This window comes from Wyeomyia smithii, chromosome 3, assembly GCF_029784165.1.
Source record: "Wyeomyia smithii strain HCP4-BCI-WySm-NY-G18 chromosome 3, ASM2978416v1, whole genome shotgun sequence".
NCBI classification, from domain to species: Eukaryota; Metazoa; Arthropoda; class Insecta; order Diptera; family Culicidae; genus Wyeomyia; species Wyeomyia smithii.
This window is the reverse complement of record NC_073696.1, coordinates 128,586,645-128,607,575: the sequence shown is the minus strand read 5'-3', so window position 1 is coordinate 128,607,575 and position 20,931 is coordinate 128,586,645. Positions and strand designations below refer to the sequence as shown.

Genomic DNA, 20,931 nt, shown 5'->3' with positions numbered 1-20,931 from the left:
AAAATTAAAAACAAATGTTGAATTCAAAAGTAGGTAGTCTTGATAAAGACTGATGCGGAATAACTTTCAGGTAGTCTTTAAAAGATGCACTGACGAAACACAAACTTTGAAGCTAGCCTAATCGAAGACCAGTCCACGAGCAACCGAATACACGGCTGATCTGTAGGACAGACGCACATTAGAATTTTAATAATTTGTTTCAGTGACCTATCACGATCTGCTCTATATTGTAAAAATTATCCTAGTTCTAGCCACTTGTTGTAATATTTTACATCCTGTAATAATTTTGCATCCTTGAATTTAAATTAAATAAAATCTTTTAAACGTTACCCTTGAATAAAAATTTGTCTTATAGTTTTACATTATTAACTTTTCAACAAAAATTTTGAAATAATGTCATGTCTCAATAAAATTTGTTTCGAAGTAAAATTCAACTCTTCATTGTTTTATCATGAATTTTTTTTTTGAATTTTTCGGACCCCCATTGCTGGAAGTCATTATACTGTGCTCTCGTCCGTCCAATTTTAGAAAACGCGTCAATCGTGTGGCAACCGTATCAGGTTTCGTGGAGACTCAGAATTGAACGTGTTCAGAAACGGTTCATCCGTTTGGCACTGAAAAATCTGCCTTGGAGAAATCCTGATAATTTGCCACCATATTCTGACAGATGTCGGCTACTGGCCCTCGACACATTGGAACGACGAAGGAAACTTCAACAAGCGCTGTTCGTGGCAAAAATGTTGCACGGTGAAGTTGATGCCCCCTCTCTGCTTGAAAAATTGAACTTTCGTGTACCAAACAGGACTCTTCGGAATACAACGTTATTGCAGCCAATCTTTCATCGGACCTTGTATGGTCAAAATGAACCGATCTCAGCAAGTATACGGACGTTTACGGCTTCGGAAGAGCACTTCGATTTCAATGAGACTACTGGACGATTCGCAAATAGGCTTAGATCTGTGATAATTTAGATTATTTTATTCATTAAGACTTTATTTGTCAGATGAATTATACCAAACACAAATTATAACAAATTATATCAAATTATTGTTTTTTTTTACGATTTTATAAGCTTAGATTCAAACAAGACTTGGAAACGGATGCATTAAGAAATTTAATTATTATATACGTTTTCATTTTAAAATTCATTAAACATCATTAGAAGCAAATTGTTTTTAAAAATGTTGAATTTAAAAATATGCTCCTGACTCAACCCTTCATGCAAAAAATTGTCATTCAACCTTTCATCATGAAATTCACCAAAAGTCTTTTATAACTACAAGCAATAAGAAAAATTTAGCTTTTTGATTACGGAGAGGATTTTTCGATTCTACATGCCAGAGACGCAAAAAGTTAATAAATTATCAAAAGCAGTTGACTAAAACGGGCTAGAAGAAACGGAGAAAAATGTCAAAACGAATCTCTTGTTGCACTAATCTTTAAATACTTATATAACGTTCTGCACCATCCTTCTAATCATACATGTTACAGTACAGTAGTGAGTAATTTGGTTTTGCATTAATCCTTGGTGGAACATTGAAGACTTCATTCTGCTGGCTGCGGTTTTTGCAAATCGATTACGTGGTCTGAACCACCTACGTTATTACCGCAGTGTCCGGTTCGTTTTGGCTGACAAATTGTGTTATCTCCATTAGTACAACCAATAATCGCTGCGTACGAAAAGGTGAGTACTAGACGCTCATGAAATATTTATTAAATTCCTTGTACACTTTTTAAGGAACGTAATTTCAGTATGTCCAATGCTACATGAAACAGCTGACAGTGCATGATAACTCAATCTATAACCACGTCTTATTTAATTATCCAAACAATTAAATTGTTTTTCTCGATGTGTTTCAAGTTGTGCCAGGGTAAGTTTTGCGTACAACCGTTTGCCGTCGGTCAGAACTGTTTCGCGAGAGCAAAACCTCCCATTGCAATATGTTCAGTCTTCCACCCAGTTACGATATATATATATATATATATATATATATATATATATATATATATATATATATATATATATATATATATATATATATATATATATATATATATATATATATATATATATATATATATATATATATATATATATATATATATATATATATATATATATATATATATATATATATATATATATATATATATATATATATATATATATATATATATATATATATATATATATATATATATATATATATATATATATATATATGTATATATATTAAACATTTGCATTGGGCAGAAGAATGATAGACAAGGAACGTAAACTTATATTTGCGGTGATAGGAAACCTGCTCCACTCATTTTAATTTTTTAAACTTTTGACACTAAAAAATAATACTGTTTAGGAGCAACTGACCACCACGAAACACTCTTATTAACCCATTCACAGTGGGTGATGCCATATGGCATCACCTGACATTTAAACTTTGACTTAAGATTCACAATTATACTTGGAAATTTGTATGATGAAACTATTTAGTATGGATAGAGAACAGATTGATATTTGATATGCAATACAGATTGTGTCAATTGTGCATGTAGTTGATGAGTAATAAGAGTTTGAAGTTCAGTTTTTGAGGTAAAACCCGATTTCTCTCCGCTGGAAATGGGTTAAAGACGAGCTAACGCTTCACTATGACTTCTTCATGAAAAATAAGGAGGAGCAAAAATGGAAATCAATCTAATATGATAAATTAGTGTAAGTTTTTAATTCTGAATTGGGATCAAATCTATGTGGGCACAGTTTGTTGCTATTACGTAAGGTAAATTATCAAATGTAAATGATTTTCTGCAATTGTCATCATTTAACTCACACAGACTGTTGACTGTTCTATAAAAGCTCCACACGTCGTTTCTAGCAAAGTTGTCTTCTACGCTGGCGAGCACCTGCTTCTCGTGCCCGCGCTTCTTCCGGGCGATTGACTCTATTTTCGGTAACTCTTACCTCCCTGTATCTCTCTTTCCCTATTCTGACGTGCAGCCACGGTGAGCATGCGGTTCTTCTTGTCCGTCACTCTTCGGAACTCAGCATCAAACCAGCTGTTACGCTGTCTTCCACGCGTCGTACCAACCACCTCTATTGCTGTCATTACAATGGCACCGTGAATACTACTCCACAGCCCATTTATGTCATCCACTTGCTCGTCCTGCTGTTCTACGATCCGTTGATCCAGCTCTCTGACGTATTCTTCTGCCAAGCCATCAGCTTTCAACCGTATCGTCCTCTCTCTGCGAGACTCCAGCACATTTGACAACCGTACGCGGATCTTAGAATCGAACCGATCTTAGAATGTCGTCTTCCACTTGATTTTTAATTCTGAATTGGGATCTAATCTATGTGGGCACAGTTTGTGCTATCAGTGATACGTTTTGATGCTGTTACGTAAGGTAAATTATCAAATTTAAAAGATTTTCTGCAATTGTCATCATTTAACTCACACAGAGACAGACCATTTGCGTTAGTTCGGCCATAATTGCTTTTTAAGAAAAACAAAACAAAGCTTATTTTTCACAGCTGGAATTTTATCTCAAGTCTGTGAGACACAGACGCCGTGCTGCTGCGGCTCTAGCGCTACCATGCTACTGACTCTAATATTTTTTCCAGCCTGAATTCTGCAGTGCATTTATAAATTTGAAAAAAAGGTTATCATTGTGCGACTGTGAATAGTTGGAAGGGTTCAATCCCATCCTACAACTAATACCGAAACTAAACTCGATTCTACGCTGTTCGCATGGGGATGCGAAAGTCTAAGTCTAAGCGAGGCCGTAAGTGCGAACTATGAAGACTAGCCTCGCAAAAAACAATCAAATGAGATAACCACACCAGGAATCGTTAGCATGCGAGCTAGCAGCCATAACATGGAAAGGTCAAGTCCATACGCTGGCAAAGTCAAGGCATCGGTTTTCTGGGACGCGTGTATTATGACATTCATTGGTTATCATTGGCAATGTCAATCATTGAACGGCGAGTGGCAAAATTGAGCAAAAAGATCACATTTGGTAGAAAAAACTGTATCTTCAAGCCAATGCATCAATTCACATATGCATTATTACACTGGCCAAACTCAATAAGCTTAAGGTGAGTTTGATGCCACAAATGACCGACTTGGAGCCACCATGTGGTCGACTTTGAATTTTCAAAAGCACAAGACTCGGAAATAAGTAATGCGTTCCCTGTTAAAACGCTGATTTATGTTTACATCACCACACCAAACAGCAATAGTATTTTCGCATATGACACTTTAAGTATTACCGAATCTTGAAAATTCGAAGTCGGCCACTAAGTGGCATTTTGTGATTTTAACACAATTTCACCTTAACCCTCTAGTGCCGCCTTCAGACGGTCTTCAGTTACACCTTTGAAAAGCTTCAATCAATACTCAAAAATGTTTATAAAGATTCATTGTGATTTTTTCGAAGTTCGTCAGAAAATTAACTTGCGTTAAGTTCTTCGTCACGCACCCTATTCATTCAGCTACAACGAATTACAATCTGTTCCCAAACTTAAAAAAATGGTTTGGTGGTGAAGTATTTGCCAATGCGATGTTAGCAAATCAATACATATTCCTATGATTTGGTTTTACATTAGTCGGGCAAAAGTCTTCTAGAACTAACTTTACTTTGTTGGTCGACGGTCCTGTTATCGATCTAAGGTTGAACGAATAAGAGATGTACAGCTTCTGTCTTGGGCAGCCGTTTGTCCAGTCGTACACCAGCAGGTCGTGCACCTCTACCGTGTGCGAGGCCTACCACGGAGTCGACGGACTCTTCCTGGTTCTCTGCTGAAGATAGTTTTGACGGCTTTTGCGTCAGGCATTGTGGCTGCAAGTCAGCTTCGCTGTATCACTTTCACTATATCAGCATGTTTGTATACCTGGTATAACTCGTGATTTATGCATTTGCGCCACACTCCATCTTCCAATTTAAAACCAAGTATCGATCGCAAAACTTTACGCTCAAAAACTCCAAGCATTCGTCGATCAGCTTCCTTCAGTGTCCATGCTTCATGTTCGTAAAGGACTACCGGGAAAATCAGCGTCCTATATAGCGCTAGTTTTGTGCAAATTTGCAAATAACTAGTTACATTGTCTATAGAAAGCCCTGCTCGCAGCTGCAATTCATCGGTTCACTTCGCGGCCCATATCGTTGTCACATGTCACAAACGTACCAAGATAAAAGAATTCATCAACCACTTCAACTCGTTCTCCATCAATCTTCCATTCAACACCAACACCACCGGAATGTCCTCGCTCCCTGCCAGTTACCATGTACTCTGTTTTGGCAGAGTTGTTGCTGATTTCCAGCCTCGCCGCTTTCCTATTGAAAGGCCAGATGGCCTCTTCCACAGCCGGCCCTACGCTCGATACCGATGATATTCATGTCGTCCGCAACAACAAAGAGCATGTGAGTTTTCGTTATGATCGTGATGACGCGACTGATATCTCGCCAGCATGATTTCAATCCCTCCAGCGTCTTTCTCACTCAGCTTAATTAGTTTCGTCAGCAGTTTTGTGTTCCAGCATGGTATACCACAGTTCGTTTTTTTTCACTGAGTCGTATGCCGCTTTACAATCTACTAACATATGGTGAGCCTGCAAGTTAAACTCCCGGAACTTATCGGGGGAGCACTTTGTATACGGAGTTGAGCAACGTAATGCCTCGATAGTTGCAACAATCCGGTCGATGGCCATTCTTGTAGATTGGGCATGTGAAGCCTTCCTACCAGTCGTTCGGCATTTGTTCATCAAGCAGACAGTATGTGAGTAGAGGAAGAACGCAAACTAAGTGAACTGGACGGGTCCCGTCGGGATGCGGTATATTTTTCCAAATCTGTATCATATTTCCAGTTCACTTAGTTTGCGTTCTTCCTCTACTCACATACTGTCTGCTTAATGAACTTGCGTGTTAACGGAAAAAGGCGTTGTTAAAAAAAGAAATTCAGTTCGAAAAAATTTGTTCATCCACCCAGATCCTCAGCATGATTTGGTGGATCGCATAGTACAGCCACTCGCTTTCTGCTTTCAAAAGTCCGGTCTGGACATCATCCTTCCCAGCGGCCTTGCCGTGTTTCAGTTCACTAATTGCCTATTGAACATCCTCCTGTGTTGGTGGCACAGGTTGTTCGTCGCTCATAATCCCCATCCTGTTCATGTTTTACTCTTGCACTTTACCGTTCAATAGAGCTTGAAAGTGCTCTTTCAACCTGGCTGCAAACGTCGGTTTATCTGTAAGCAGCTTGCCATCCTTGTGATTACACATCACCGGTACAGGGAAATTTCTGCTTTTGACTCTGTTGACTGTTCTATAAAAGCTCCACACGTCGTTTCAAGCAAAGTTATCTTCTACGCTGGCGAGCACCTGCTTCTCGTGCCAGCGCTTCTTCCGGGTGATTGAATCTATTTTCGGTAACTCTTACCTTCATGTATCTCTCTTCCTATTCTGACGTGCAGCCACAGCGAGCATGCGGTTCTTCTTGTCCGTCACTCTCTGGCACTCAGCATCAAACCAGCTGTTACGCTGTCTTCCACGCGTCGTACCAACCACCTCTCTCGCAGTCATTACAATGGCACCGTGAATACTACTCCACAGCCCATTTATGTCATCCACTTGCTCGTCCTGCTGTTCTGCGATTCATTGATCCAGCTCTCTGACGTATTCTTCTGCCAAGCCATCAGCTTTCAACCGCTGGATGTTAAAACGTATCGTTCTCTCTCTGCGAGACTCCAGCACATTTGACAACCGTACGCGGATCTTAGAAACGACGAGATAGTGGTCAGAGTCAATGTACGGTCCCCAAGTCTTACCTTACCTTGCCAGTCAGCTCCAGGCCGAAGTGTTCCGTGCTGTTTAAAGAAGTCATCTCCATTCAATTCGGCCCATGGCTGCAGCACGCCAGCTATGTCGTCGCTGCGCGCCACTTCGCTTCGTTCCAGTCGGGTCATTATCAAGAACCATCTTCACCGGGTTGTTGTACGACATCTTACAACATGCCCAGGCACCCAGCGAACATTTAATATTTAAACTCACTAGAAGTCACGGTGCTCCCACAGACCGTTATTATAAAACAAAATGCACCAAAGAATCTGAGTACACCATTCGATTCGTTATGACGTCCAAAATCTCTGGTCAAAATTTCAAAATCATCGTACGGTTCATTTTTGAGTAATGCCCTTTTGAAAGTCGTAAAGTACAAAAAAGTGATATAAAACCGACGAAATACTAATTGTAAAGCACGTTTTTCAACCACCATTTTATGAAATAACTTCCAAAATAGTTTCTAAACATTCCAAGGAATATTTCAAGACATTACCAATTGGTGGAAAGATTTATTTGAAAATCCCACAGTGCACAGTCTAAACTTGAAAAATCGTGATCGTTTCAGATTTGACTGTGAAAAATTGATTTTTTGTACTCAATGTCTTCAGCCAAATTTTTTTTTTATGGAACAAGGCCTTACTTTTTGCGTTTTCGGTTTTTTGATCAATTCACCTAACAGTTAGATGAAAAAAATATTTTTTCTAATTTCCACTATATCAGATTGCTTCCTTCAGCAAAGTTGTGGAAAATTTTAAAATAAAAACAATTGCAGAATACTGCGATGCCCTATCTGTACGTTAGACACGACAAAATAGAGTTCGTTGCGGAACACTCCTGCTTAAAATCATTTTTTTGTCTATCATTTTGTCAGTAATGGTCAAACAATGCAAAATGTTTTAAGATTTTACTCATTCAACTAAGCCCTTGTTCTATGAAACAATTTTTCTGATGACATTGAGTACAAAAAATCAATTTTTCGCAGTCAAATCTGAAACGATCACGATTTTTCAAGCTTAGACCACTGTGCACTGTGGGATTTTCAAACAAATCTTTCCCCCAATTGTTAATGTTTTGAAATATAACCCTTGAAATGTGTAGAAACTATATTGTAAGTTAATTCATAAAATGATGGTTGAAAAACGTGCTCTACAATAAGTATTTCGTCGGTTTTATATCACTTTTTTGTACTTTACGACCTTCAAAAGGGCATTACTCAAAAATGTACCGTACGATGATTTTGTAATTTTGACCAGAGATTTTGGATGTCATAACGAATCGAATGGTGTACTCAGATTCTTTGGTGCATTTTGTTTTATAATAACGGTCTGCGGGAGCACCGTGGAAGTCAATCAAACAGATTATCAGTACCAGGTACTACCAGCTTTGCCGTGACAAAATTTTTAAAAAATCTGTCTAAGGCTCAAGGCACCCGTCGTTAACTAAAGATGACTTATTTTCTAAAATCAAACTTATTTTCTGAAATCAAAGGTCTTTAAAATGCCAATCAAAATAATTCGCACCAGAATGTCCCTGTTTTCACATTCATTTAGACGTTCCGCATTGCAAAATCCGTATAATTTCCGCAAAAATACGGTCCGGAACAAAATATTTTGCGGAAAAAATGAATGAAAGCATTTATTCCACACACCAACTTCGTAAGGCTTTAAAGCTAATATCACAAAAAAAAATTTATGATATGTTTGTAATGTTGAAACATGTTCAAAAACAAATTACTTGACAAAAATGCAAACTTTTTTAGGGACAGGAAAACAGTAATAAAAAAACTTCGCGCCCAAACAGCCCAATATGCTGACAGCCGTAATGTTCAGCTTTCCGGTGTTTGTGTTTTGCTGCGGTCCACCGAATCTTTCGTATATTCGCTCAAGTTTACTCGTGACTTCATGAAGTATACGTATGTTTATATACTATTTCAAATATTGTGGAGCTTAGTGGAAACATAACAAACTCGATTTCTGCGATCTTCATACTGGTAATGATATATATATACTCTTCTCAAATAATTTGGTGCCTCAAATAAAAAATAAAGTGTTCTCGTTTAATTTGTAGGCAATTTTAAAATTACACATGATTAAATAGTTTGGCTAGTAACTTCGTCGAATTGAGCTAATTAATTAATAGAAAACATATAGGGTCCCAGCTGGTCTCGAGGTACGATGCTGGCCCAACAAGTCAGTCGTCGTAGGTTCGAGTCTCGGCTCGGGAGAGACTGTTAGTGTCAGTAGGATCGTAGCGCTAGCCCCGCAATTGTCTTGTACACTAAACAGTCGGCTGCGAAGTCTGTGTATAAATAAATGTAGCACCAAGGCTTTGCTTTTTTATAGGGTAACAACATACAACATGTAGGATAAGAAAAAATAACGATTAACGTAATCACGAAAATTCTCACTGAATAAAAATTCCTAAGAACAGTAATGAACTTATGGTTTCGTGCAGGTGTGCAGTAGGGGTTATTGCGTTACACACACTAAATCAGTGCATTGCCAATAGAGTTTTCTACGCCAGATCTCACCAGTATGGTTTATATAGGGTGTGGCAGATGTATCATAGTTTTACATATACATTTAAATCACTTTTCAATATCATGTGTAAAACTGCTATGATTTTATTTACACTACCGTTGCTATGAAAGGTTACTATGTCATACCAATGTTTCGGTGTCATATTCCTGCAGTGTTATAAAGTAATTAAATACCATTTTATCTTAAATTCGATTTTCTCCCGGCAATATGGAAAAAATAAGAAATGCCTGAATGTGCCGTTTCCTGTTGAGATATTTGTGCACATTGAACCGGAAAAGGCATGGATTTACGTTGTTTTCAGACGAAACTTACAGGTGTTATGAAAAAAGTTCATGAAGTTTTGTGGTGTTGAAACGAATACACGGGACCTACAGGCCCACAGCATTTCTAGCAGCAAAATTTTTAAATTATATCGTGGAGGTGCAAGAAAAAAAACTAGTTACTTACTTTTTGTGAAGTAGAAGCACTTAATTAAAATGAACTATTTCTTTTTGCTCCAGCTTCTTGAACCCGCGATCCCAAAAAGCATCTGACCGAGAAATTCATGTGGAGGGAACCATGCAATAAGACCTAACATGGTGACATGGAAGCATTCTTATTTGAATTTTCCAGAAAAGTAGAGTAACAGAACATATTCGTATTCGGATTACTCATCGTAGTTTTCTGCTAATTCCAGTAAAACTAGCGTTTCGGACAGCCATCCTGCACTGCGATTTGCTACGTTTGTTATGTTTCATTGTAAAAATGATGTGACTGAGTAAAAAAAATCAAAAATAACCGTTTCAAGAACAGTATGCTCCCCTGTTTTTTTCGGAAATAGTTTCTTTATAAAAATTATTTTTAAAATGAACATTAACATAAAAGCAAAATATAATGCCATAAGAGAACGTACAATAATTTGTGGTATGACGTCACAACGGCTCACTCGGATATTGTTTACATTTTTCGACTCGCCACTACAATTTCACGTATACTTCTGCCACACCCTCTATAGACCATACTGAGATCTCACCACTACAGCCTTGGTCGTGTGACCGTATAAAACCGATTTGTTTTCAACCAAAAAATCAGCTGATAGTCGGTTTCCAAAAATGATTGACTTGTGTAACTTAACTCATAAGTGTTATCTGTATTGTTTCAGTAGAAAAACAGATGAAATAAAACTAAAAATTGGCTTATAACTTGAATAAAAGTTCGGGGCAGGAAGAAATTTTTTGTTACCCACCAGCGTGTTGTTTATTTGCAACCAACAAAAAACATGTATTAGTGAAATCGACCACTAATACTACCGCAGATAGAAAGGTCTATACTGCCGGTACCCGGATAACTGTCCCATAATGAAAAACAACATGTTGAGAAAACGGCGATTTAATATTATCCGTGAATTTTCGGATTTCCAGCAATAACACCCAGAACCAATGACCATAACAGTTTCATGGCAGCACAAGTTTATCGTTGAAAACAAATAAACATGGATGGAATTGGTTTTACGTTATACAACTTGAAAAGAAGACAAAATAGGACAAAATATGCGGGTACATTTCAAAAGTACTCGCATATTTTGTCCCATCCCATATAAATTCAACCAGCAACCGGCAGTATCATTGGCAACGTAGATTGTACTACAGAAAAACAACATTAGTCTAGTTAATTAAATGTCATACTTCTATATGCTTAAAATAATCCGATATACACTAATCTAGAGCAAAATTATATGTTTGCAGTTTATACCACTATGCAGTGGGACTGTAATGCGGGTACTTTCAATATGGGACAAAAACAACTTGGTATTTTTTCCATGTTTTTCCATACAAAAGTATCAATTTTAATTTTTTCCCAGAAAATATGATAACAATTAAGTCGATTCCCGATGATAACTCAAAAGTGACCGAAATCAGTATGGGACAGTTATGCGGGTACCGGCAGTATAAAGTTCTCCAAGCGAAAACACACGATCACTACGACACGGCCCGCTTTACACTGTATATAGAAATTTGCGAGAGTGTGATTAAAACTCGCTAGTTTTTTATTCTCTCTTTTTGATGACAGTTCTCACAGGTGACAAAAAATTCTTACAGCTAACAGAACAAATCGAATACATCGCATTAATACAAACGCGTCTGGAGAACTCTATGCTGACCGTGTTGATGACTGTGTATGAATTTGTGTGAACGTATGTGAATGATCTTTCTTTGCCCTTTAACAAGCGGCACCGGTAAATGAATGTTCGATTCGATTTTTGCTAACGCGAACATTATAACATATCGCTCACATTATTGTAATCGCGTTAGATTTTAGAACCGACGATGAAATGTTTAAAGGTTGGTTCGATTATTGGTTATAGAGTCGTGCATGATAGTGCGAAAAAACTAGATAATGCGTTGCGATTACAGAAATTGAATAAAAAGTATTCTCGGATTAGTCGATAGAACCGATTGAGTACAATATCAACTTATAGCTTGAAAGATTAAATAGAAACAACACAACTACGAAAACAGACCTCAGATTGAGGAATTTTAACTTTTTATAACACTCACGATGTCACCATTCCGCGTCGAACACTCGACAGAAACGGACGTCCAAAGAGGTCGTTCTATTACAATCCGGCCCGTCTGTACGAATAGCCAAACAAAAGAGTGTATTATTCGCGCTAAAGGCCAACTAGATTGTGAGTTGTGTCGCTACGTTCTGTACCCGGCTCGCAACTTTGGCTGTATTGGTGCAAAATACCAGCTGCAGTTTTGATCTGTGCACAGTGAATAGATCTTTCTAATTCAAGGCCATCAGTTTACAGTCGAGTCGTGTCGCTGTGCTGAGTGATCTCACACCCAGCTCACTGCTGGTGGCTGTATTGGTGCTGCTGTACTGATGCTGCTGGCTACTTTGGGTGCAGATTCGAACGATCGGACAACCACTGCTGGAAGGAAGAAGTAAATAGGTACGTGTTCTTGTCGGCGCTAGTGCGCTAGTGCGCTACATTTAGCGCGATGGATATAGATCCCTCGCCTCCAGTGCCACCATCCCCGAACCCCCCTGACCCTGACCCTTCTGTTACCCCCTCTCCTGTTAATTCTCCAGTCCCCCCTCGCCCCAGGCTTTACCCGGACGGATCTCAACAGGGCAGCTATACTGTTTATTTTCGTCCAAAGGCAGGAGTGAATTCAAAGCGATTAAACATACTGCAAATTTCTAAAGACCTGACGAAGGGGTACAAGGCCGTGACCGAAATTTCCAAGGTCCGACCTAACAAGCTCCGTGTCGTGGTCAGTGATCTGGCACAGGCCAATGCTATCGCTTGCTCTGAGCTCTTCACACGCGAGTATCGCGTTTACATACCCGCACGAGACGTTGAGATCGACGGTGTCATAACCGATTCGAGTCTGTCTGTCGAGTGTATCCTAAAAAGCGCAACCGGTTGCTTCAAAAATACCGAAACACAGGTGAAGATTTTGGATTGTAAGCAATTGCGGTCCATGTCTCTCGTCGGCGGTAAAAAGTTTACACTCCGTCAGACTCGTTTCGCGTTACGTTTGCCGGATCTGCACTCCCTAGCCACGTCTCGATCGACCGGGTTCGTCTGCCTGTGCGATTGTATGTACCCCGTGTTCTGAATTGCACCAATTGCAAGCAGTTAGGCCACACAGCCGCCTACTGCTGCAATAAGGCACGATGTAGCAAGTGTAGGGAGACTCATGCGGAAGATTCTTGCAGTGTTAATGCTGAAAAATGTATTCACTGTGGGGAAAACCAGCATGAGCTCTCCACATGCCCGGTGTACATGCAGCGCAGAGATAAAATCAAGCGGTCACTTAAGGAGCAATCAAAGCGTTCTTATGCTGAGATGCTGAAGAAGACCGTGACCACTTATACCATAACATCGAACCCCTTTGATCTGTTGTCCTCTGATGAAACCGATTCTGACGATTCATCAGCGGGAACATCTTATGCCAATCCTGGGGAGTCTAGGAAGAGGAAAAATGTTTCTTCTCCTAAACTTCCCCGTAAAGGTCCTAAGATTTCCCAAAGTGTAATAAAAAGTACGAACAAACCAAACAGTGCTGCGGAAAAACCGAAGCAAACTCCTCCTGGGCTTGCAAATTCAAAGTCCCAGAAGGAGTTCCCAGCACTGCCAGGAACATCTAAAACCCCAGTTGTTCCTTTTGCACATCCAGTTCATGAAACAAACTCTGGATTAGTGAAATTTTCTGACATTGTGGACTGGATTTTTGAAAATTTCAATGTACCCGATCCAATTAAAATTTTTCTTACAGCATTCCTCCCAACAGTTTAATCATTTTTGAAACAGTTGACTGCCCAATGGCGCCTCCTTGCAGCGATTGTATCCTTCGATGCCTAATTCAACTGCGTATATGAAGGATTCTATCTCTGTCTTACAGTGGAATTGTAGAAGTATTTTACCAAAAATTGATTCGTTTAAAGTTTTGATAAATAAAAACAAATGCGATGCATTTTCCCTTTGTGAAACTTGGCTTACTTCAAATATTGATCTCAACTTACTTGATTTTAATATTATTCGCCTTGATCGAGACACCCCATATGGAGGAGTACTTTTAGGGATTAAAAAGTGCTATTCTTTCTATCGTATTAACCTCCCCTCGATTCCAGGCATCGAAGTTGTCGCATGTCAAATGACAATACAAGGTAAAGAGCTTTGTATTGCCTCAATATATATTCCTCCCAGAGCACAGGTTGGGCAACGGCTGCTCTTTGATTTAATAGAACTTCTTCCCTCGCCACGTTTGATTTTGGGAGACTTCAACTCTCATGGTGTGGCTTGGGGTTCCCCTTACAATGATAACCGCTCCTCTTTAATCTATAACCTTTGCGATGACTTCGACATGACTATTTTAAACAACGGTGAAATGACACGTATCCCGAAACCTCCAGCGCGCCCAAGCGCTTTGGATCTATTTTTATGTTCGACGTCGCTACGGTTGGATTGCACATGGAAGGTAATCCTCGATCCTCACGGTAGCGACCATATTCTTATTTCAATTAATAACGGGTCAACTCGCATGCGACCAGTTGACATTCCGTATGACCTCACACGGAATGTCGATTGGAAGTTATACGAGGAAATGATTTCAAAAGCGGTCGATTCGATTCAACATCATCCACCACTTGAAGAATACAACCTCCTCGCGGGCTTGATTCTCGACGCCGCGTTGCAAGCCCAAACGAAGAAATATCCCGGCGTAACGATTAAAGAACGGCCTCCCACTCCGTGGTGGGACCAAGAGTGCTCCGATGTCTACACGCAAAGATCCGACACGTTTTTGGCCTACCAGAAGGGAGGTATACCTGGCGACTATTTACGGTATTCGGAGCTTGATACCAAGCTTAAAAGTTTGGCTAAAGCAAAGAAACGCGGATATTGGCGTCGGTTCGTGAACGAGACGTCGAGGGAGACATCGTTGAGCACTCTTTGGAACACAGCCCGAAGAATGCGGAATCGCGTAACGGTCAACGAAAGCGAGGAGTCTTCAAGTAGGTGGATATTTGATTTTGCCAGGAAAGTATGTCCGGACTCTGTTCCTGAGCAAAACATTGTTCGCGATGCGTCTCCGGGCCACGACGCGATAGAATCACCTTTTACGATGGCAGAATTTTCAGTTGCCCTCCTGTCCTGTAACAATAACGCGCCTGGGTTAGATAGAATCAAATTCAACTTGTTGAAGAATCTACCCGGCAATGCCAAGAGGCGCTTGTTGAACTTGTTCAATAAGTTCCTGGAGCAAAACATTGTACCGCAGGATTGGAGGCAAGTGAAGGTGATCGCCATCCAAAAACCAGGGAAACCAGCTTCTGATCACAACTCTTATAGGCCGATTGCAATGCTATCCTGTATCCGGAAATTGATGGAAAAAATGATACTCCGTCGTTTAGACCATTGAGTCGAATCAAATGGTCTACTATCAGATACTCAATTTGACTTCCGCCGTGCCAAAGGGACGAATGATTGTCTTGCGTTGCTTTCAACAGATATTCAGCTGGCGTATGCTCGTAAAGAACAAATGGCGTCTGCGTTCTTGGACATTAAGGGGGCTTTTGATTCCGTTTCTATTGACATTCTTTCGGGTAAACTTCACCGACAAGGATTTTCTCCAATTTTGAACAATTTTTTGCACAATTTGTTGTCCGAAAAGCACATGCATTTTACGCACGGCGATTTGGCAACTTTTCGCATTAGCTACATGGGTCTTCCCCAGGGCTCATGTTTAAGCCCCCTTCTTTACAACTTTTATGTAAATAACATCGACGAATGTCTGGCAAATTCATGCACGATAAGACAACTTGCAGACGACAGTGTAATCTTTGTTACAGGGGCCAAAGCTGCCGATTTGCAAGGACCATTGCAAGATACCTTGGACAATTTGTCTGCTTGGGCTCTACAGCTAGGTATCGAATTCTCTCCGGAGAAGACTGAGATAGTAGTTTTTTCTAGGAAGCATGAACCTGCTCAGCTTCAAACACAATTAATGGGTAAAACGATTTCTCAGGTTTTGGTACACAAATATCTTGGTGTCTAGTTCGACTCTAAAGGCACCTGGGGTTGTCACGTGAGGTATCTGATGGAAAAATGTCAACAAAGAGTGAGTTGGGGGGAGAACCCACCCAGGAGACCTTATAAGGCTTTACCAAACAACGATACTGTCTGTTATTGAGTACGGGTGTTTTTGCTTCCGCTTCGCAGCAAACACACATTTGATCAAACTGGAGCGAATACAATATCGTTGTTTGCGTATCGCCTTGGGTTGCATGCAATCGACCCATACGATGAGTTTGGAGATCTTAGCTGGAGTACTACCATTGAAAAACCGCTTCTGGAGCCTGTCTTCTCGTATTCTAATCAAATGTGAGGTCTTGAACCGTCCCGTGATTGGAAATTTTGAAAGGTTAATCGAACTTAATTCTCAAACCCGTTTTATGACATTGTATTTCAACCACATGTCCCAAAATATTAACCCTTCTTCGAATATTCCAAATCGTGTCGACTTATCAAATACTTCTGATTCTACTGTGTTTTTCGATACATCCATGATAGAAGAAACTCGTGAAATCCCGGATCATTTACGCGTGCAGCAGATCCCTAAACATTTTTTCCAATAAATATCGAAACATCAACTGCGACAATATGTACTACACTGACGGATCACTTCTTGATGGGTCCACTGGCTTCGGTATCTTCAATAACAATTTAACCGTCTTCCATAAGCCAATTGAAGATACAATTTAACCGTCTTCGATAATCCTGCTTCTGTTTACGTCGCAGAATTAGCTGCAATTCAGTACACCCTAGGGATTATCGAAAAAATGCCCACGGACCATTATTTCATCTTTACGGACAGTCTCAGTTCCATTGAGGCTCTCCGATCGATGAAAGATGTTAAGCACTCTCCGTATTTCCTGGGGAAAATACGGGAACATCTGAGTGCTTTATCCGAAAAATCTACTCAGATTACCTTAGCGTGGGTCCCTTCTCACTGCTCGATACCGGGTAATGAGAAAGCGGACTCTTTGGCTAAGGTGGGCGCAACAAACGGTGATATTTATGAAAGACCAATTGCGTTTAATGAATTTTTCGCATTTGTACGTCAGAATACGATCATCAGTTGGCAAAATTCTTGGACCAAGGGGAAACTGGGAAGGTGGTTACATTCCATAATCCCCAAGGTATCGACGAACCCGTGGTTCAAGGGGTTGGATGTAGGTCGGGATTTCATTTGCGTGATGTCCCGGCTTATGTCCAATCACTATAGGTTTGACGCGCATCTCCGTCGTGTTGGGCTCGGGGAGAGTGGTATCTGTGCCTGTGGTGAAGGTTATCACGACATAGAGCACGTTGTTTGGTCATGCCCTGTACACCGTGACGCCAGGTCTAGATTAATAGCTTCCCTGCAGGCCAAAGGTAGGCAGCCGGCTGTTCCTGTTCGTGATGTCTTGGCGAGCCGTGACCTATCCTACATGTCCCTTATATACGTTTTCCTGAAATCCATCCACGCCCCAGTTTAGTCCTATCCCCTTCCACCTACATCCAACCAAACGACAAGAACACGTTAAGACCCCGGATCCGGAAACAGCAATCAGACCCGACCCGTGTAGGTCGGCGGTTGTGAAGATCGATTGTGTAAGCTGCTCTGCGTTGCTGTTCGCGGACTGCGGAACCATTTCGCCTAAAAAAATAGCAAGAAACAAAAAAAAGGTGTTTCGGTTAGTTTATGTAGGAATAGGATTATGGGAAGCAAAGAAGGGATAATTTAAGGAATGAAATAAAGGAAAAATTTAGGCTACTTACCTGAAAGCATACCATCATGATGCCGTTCAGTTCACTATTAAACACGAACGGGGAAGTCAAAACAAACCAGCAATCAATGGAAGATGACCGATGATCGATCGATACTTAGATCACTTTCGAACTATCCGTCTTGCTCGAAATGAACCCAGTCGATGAAGGTTGAGGGGAAGTTAAAAGGAGATAACTGCTGATAACGCATACACCGCTTGGAACAATGGAAATTGATGGTTAAAGAGTAATCCCTGATTTCAGCTCTGGAAGAGTTTCCGTTTTTTAATTTGAATGCGAAAAAGAAGAGATTGGCGCTATATAAGCGATTGGAAAGCGTCGTAGTTTTTTTTGGAGAAACAGAAGTCTAAAGCTGGCGGATGCAAAAGCATAGCCAATCAAGTAACCAGAAAATATATTTTTTGAAAGTCTGTGAACGTAGAAGGGAGAAGTGTTCAAATAGAAGTTTGATAGTAAGGTGTGAAGTGATTAAATATCAAATTTAAACCAACATCTAAAGGCAGTGTATCCCACAGGACGGGAGGTTTGGTATTGTTGCTGGAGTTGAGCGTCGTCGCTGCGATCCCGGTGAGTCAAGCTTGATGCGGATAGTGTGTGCACATACTGCGACGAGGGAAATTGATGCATAAAAAGATTCGCGAATTGTACAAATTGTAAATAATGTAAATAGTAGTCTTAGGAATTAGAAATTATAGAAATTAGGAATTAGAACTAACGATATATTATTTTTTCTTTGCGTAAGTTGATAAGTCCCTGGGATCCTATTCTCGGAGTGGTTCCAAGGTATCGATTAAATTCAGACGCGCACCGAATCCCTGAGATTCAAAGGGGGAGTCTTATTCTCGTAACCTTATAATTGGCGCCCAAGGTAAAAGTAGATCTATGCTTCAAAATGGAGGAAATGATTTCTAAAGATATTAATGTAGCCTATTTGAGTGACGAAGAATTAGACTACGAGACAAAAATTCGCGGTATTGAAGGAACAGATGGTTCTATAGAGGCAAAGCAAAGAGCCTTGAGAAAAATTTTTAGAGAACAGCGGAAAAATAAAGAAAGTATCCCATTCTCTAGTGAAAGGATCAAGCCAGAAGAAGAAATTGCAGCTTTAACGTGTAAAATGATTCATTTATCCTTTAAAGATGTTCCAACGGATCAAACGGAGTTCCAAAAACTTCTAACAAAGACTATTCACACAGTAAAACGGTTAGATCGGCTAGAAAGAGCAGGTCTACAGCCAAATTTAATGGAAAATATTAAAAGAAATAAAATAGCTTTTGTTGAGTTTACAAAATGAATGGGGTATGAGCATGAAAGAAGTTTGTTGGAAGAACTGGATGATGATGATGGTCCCACCTCATACCCCTACATCGGTTTGAGCTGGTCGATTTATCTAAGAAAGATATTATTTAAAGACATACAATGTAACCAGTAGGCAAACAAATAACGGACTGGTTATTAATACAGACATAGTAAGCCTTCAAAAGAATACCAATAATTTGAAAATTAAAAAAAAAAAGATTTTCCAATAACATCATTGATCCAAGGCTCATCCAAAACGTTTCCAACCCGAAAATTATCTGGATTTGGTTAGGAATTGAACCTAACATTTAGGAGCTTTAACTAATCAGAATTGGTTCTGGATAACGATCCAAAACTACGATTTTATCGTCGCCAGTTGCAAATAGGGGGCAACGAAATACAATCGTGTTAGAGGAATTGGAAGAAGAAGCTGTAGAAAAAAATAGAAATGATATTAGAATAATCAATAGTACGATTGCCGAAGAAAAATTGAATGATACTCGTTTATCAAAAAAAGAATATGATGAATTAGAAACGGCTATGAAGATTTTACGAAAATACAAGCAAAGGCAAGAAATATTTCCGGAAATAATTGATAAATTTAAATTTGATATGTCTATCCTTGATTGTAAACCAGAAGTTAACAATCAGAAAGATGAGAAACAAATTGTTATACATAATATTTCAGAATCAAAGCAGGCTGATAAATCAGTTGTGGGCAGATGGAATGTAACATTCAGCGGCGACGGTAGAGGGCTAACCTTACCACAATTTGCGAATACAATTGATTTGCTAAAGAAATCGCAAAATGTTTCAGATGAGGAACTCAAGAAAAATGCATTTTTTTATTCTCGGGACAGGCGCGTGAATGGTATTTAACCTTTCACCAAAGTTTTCGGACATGGTTAGAGATATTGGAAGGTCTTTACAAATTTTATTTGCCTTCTAATCACGATTCTTTTAAGTATAAAGAGATTTTAAAAACTGTGCAAAATAATGAAGAAACATTTGATAAATATTACTTAAAAATGGAGAAGTTGTTCAAAGAATTGTCTTATGAGCTAAGTGATTATGAAAAACTGAAAATCCTTAAAGAAAATCTAAGTCCAACATGTTTGTTTCGTTTAGCACCTTACATGGCACAAATAAGAAATATTATTGAACTACAATTTTATTGCAAACAACTAGATGATGTTGATTATAGCATTCATTTGCGCGGAAATGAACCAACAACCTCCCAGAACACTTCGAATATGAACTCTCGAATCGCAGCAATGAATTGTCCACCTAGAAATAATGAAAATGTTAGAAATTTCAGTGAAAACTTTTATTACAATCAACGATCCAGTAATATCCATCCATATCCCAGCTTCTGCAATATTGACAGCCAAATTAATAGTGTTGGCCACAGTAATCATCTACATAAAGATTTCACGAGACAATCGTATCCTCAGAATAATAATTGGAATAATCGGAAGAATAAATCCCCACCAAGAATACAAACGAATCAATCGAATAGTTTCGGTCAGAACAATGTCCTGAATGAACGACACAGAAACGATTACAACCAACAACCGAATACAAGGTACACAGGTACGATAAAAAGGCAGTTTAACACACAAAACGTGGGTAGAAACGAACAGCATAGTAGATATGATGAAATGAGAGGAAGGGAAAGCTCGATAAACAACGAGCGTGGAAGAACGATAGAAAACAGAGGAGATGGAACGTGTTGGAATTGTGGAAAAAAGGACATATTTACAGAAAATGTTATGCGAAATTACGGAATAAATTTTGCGGCGGTTGCGGCGCGGAAGATGTAAGTTTTCAGGAATGCAGAAAATGTAATTCGGGAAACGCGTAAAAGAGACTGTCGTAATGAGCCAGTCGGTCTCAAAAATGCATAAGGCTCAACATTATGATTACTTTGCAAAT

At 39.5% G+C, this 20,931-nt stretch overlaps 1 protein-coding gene across 7 annotated transcripts in view; it reads left to right on the top strand.

Moving 5' to 3' along the window:
• The window catches only part of LOC129726602 (short neuropeptide F), a 73,140-nt gene that overhangs the window by 20,441 nt on the left and 31,768 nt on the right, over window positions 1-20,931 (top strand). For 2 of the 7 annotated variants that reach the window (XM_055683509.1, XM_055683507.1), the window contains exon 2: window positions 1,492-1,684. The exons of 2 other annotated variants lie outside the window; for them this stretch is intronic. The gene's annotated coding sequence lies outside the window, so the exon portion shown is untranslated. The remainder of the gene's footprint in view (window positions 1-1,491; window positions 1,685-20,931) is intronic. 3 more of the 7 variants (XM_055683508.1, XM_055683510.1, XM_055683511.1) reach the window with 2 other exon arrangements.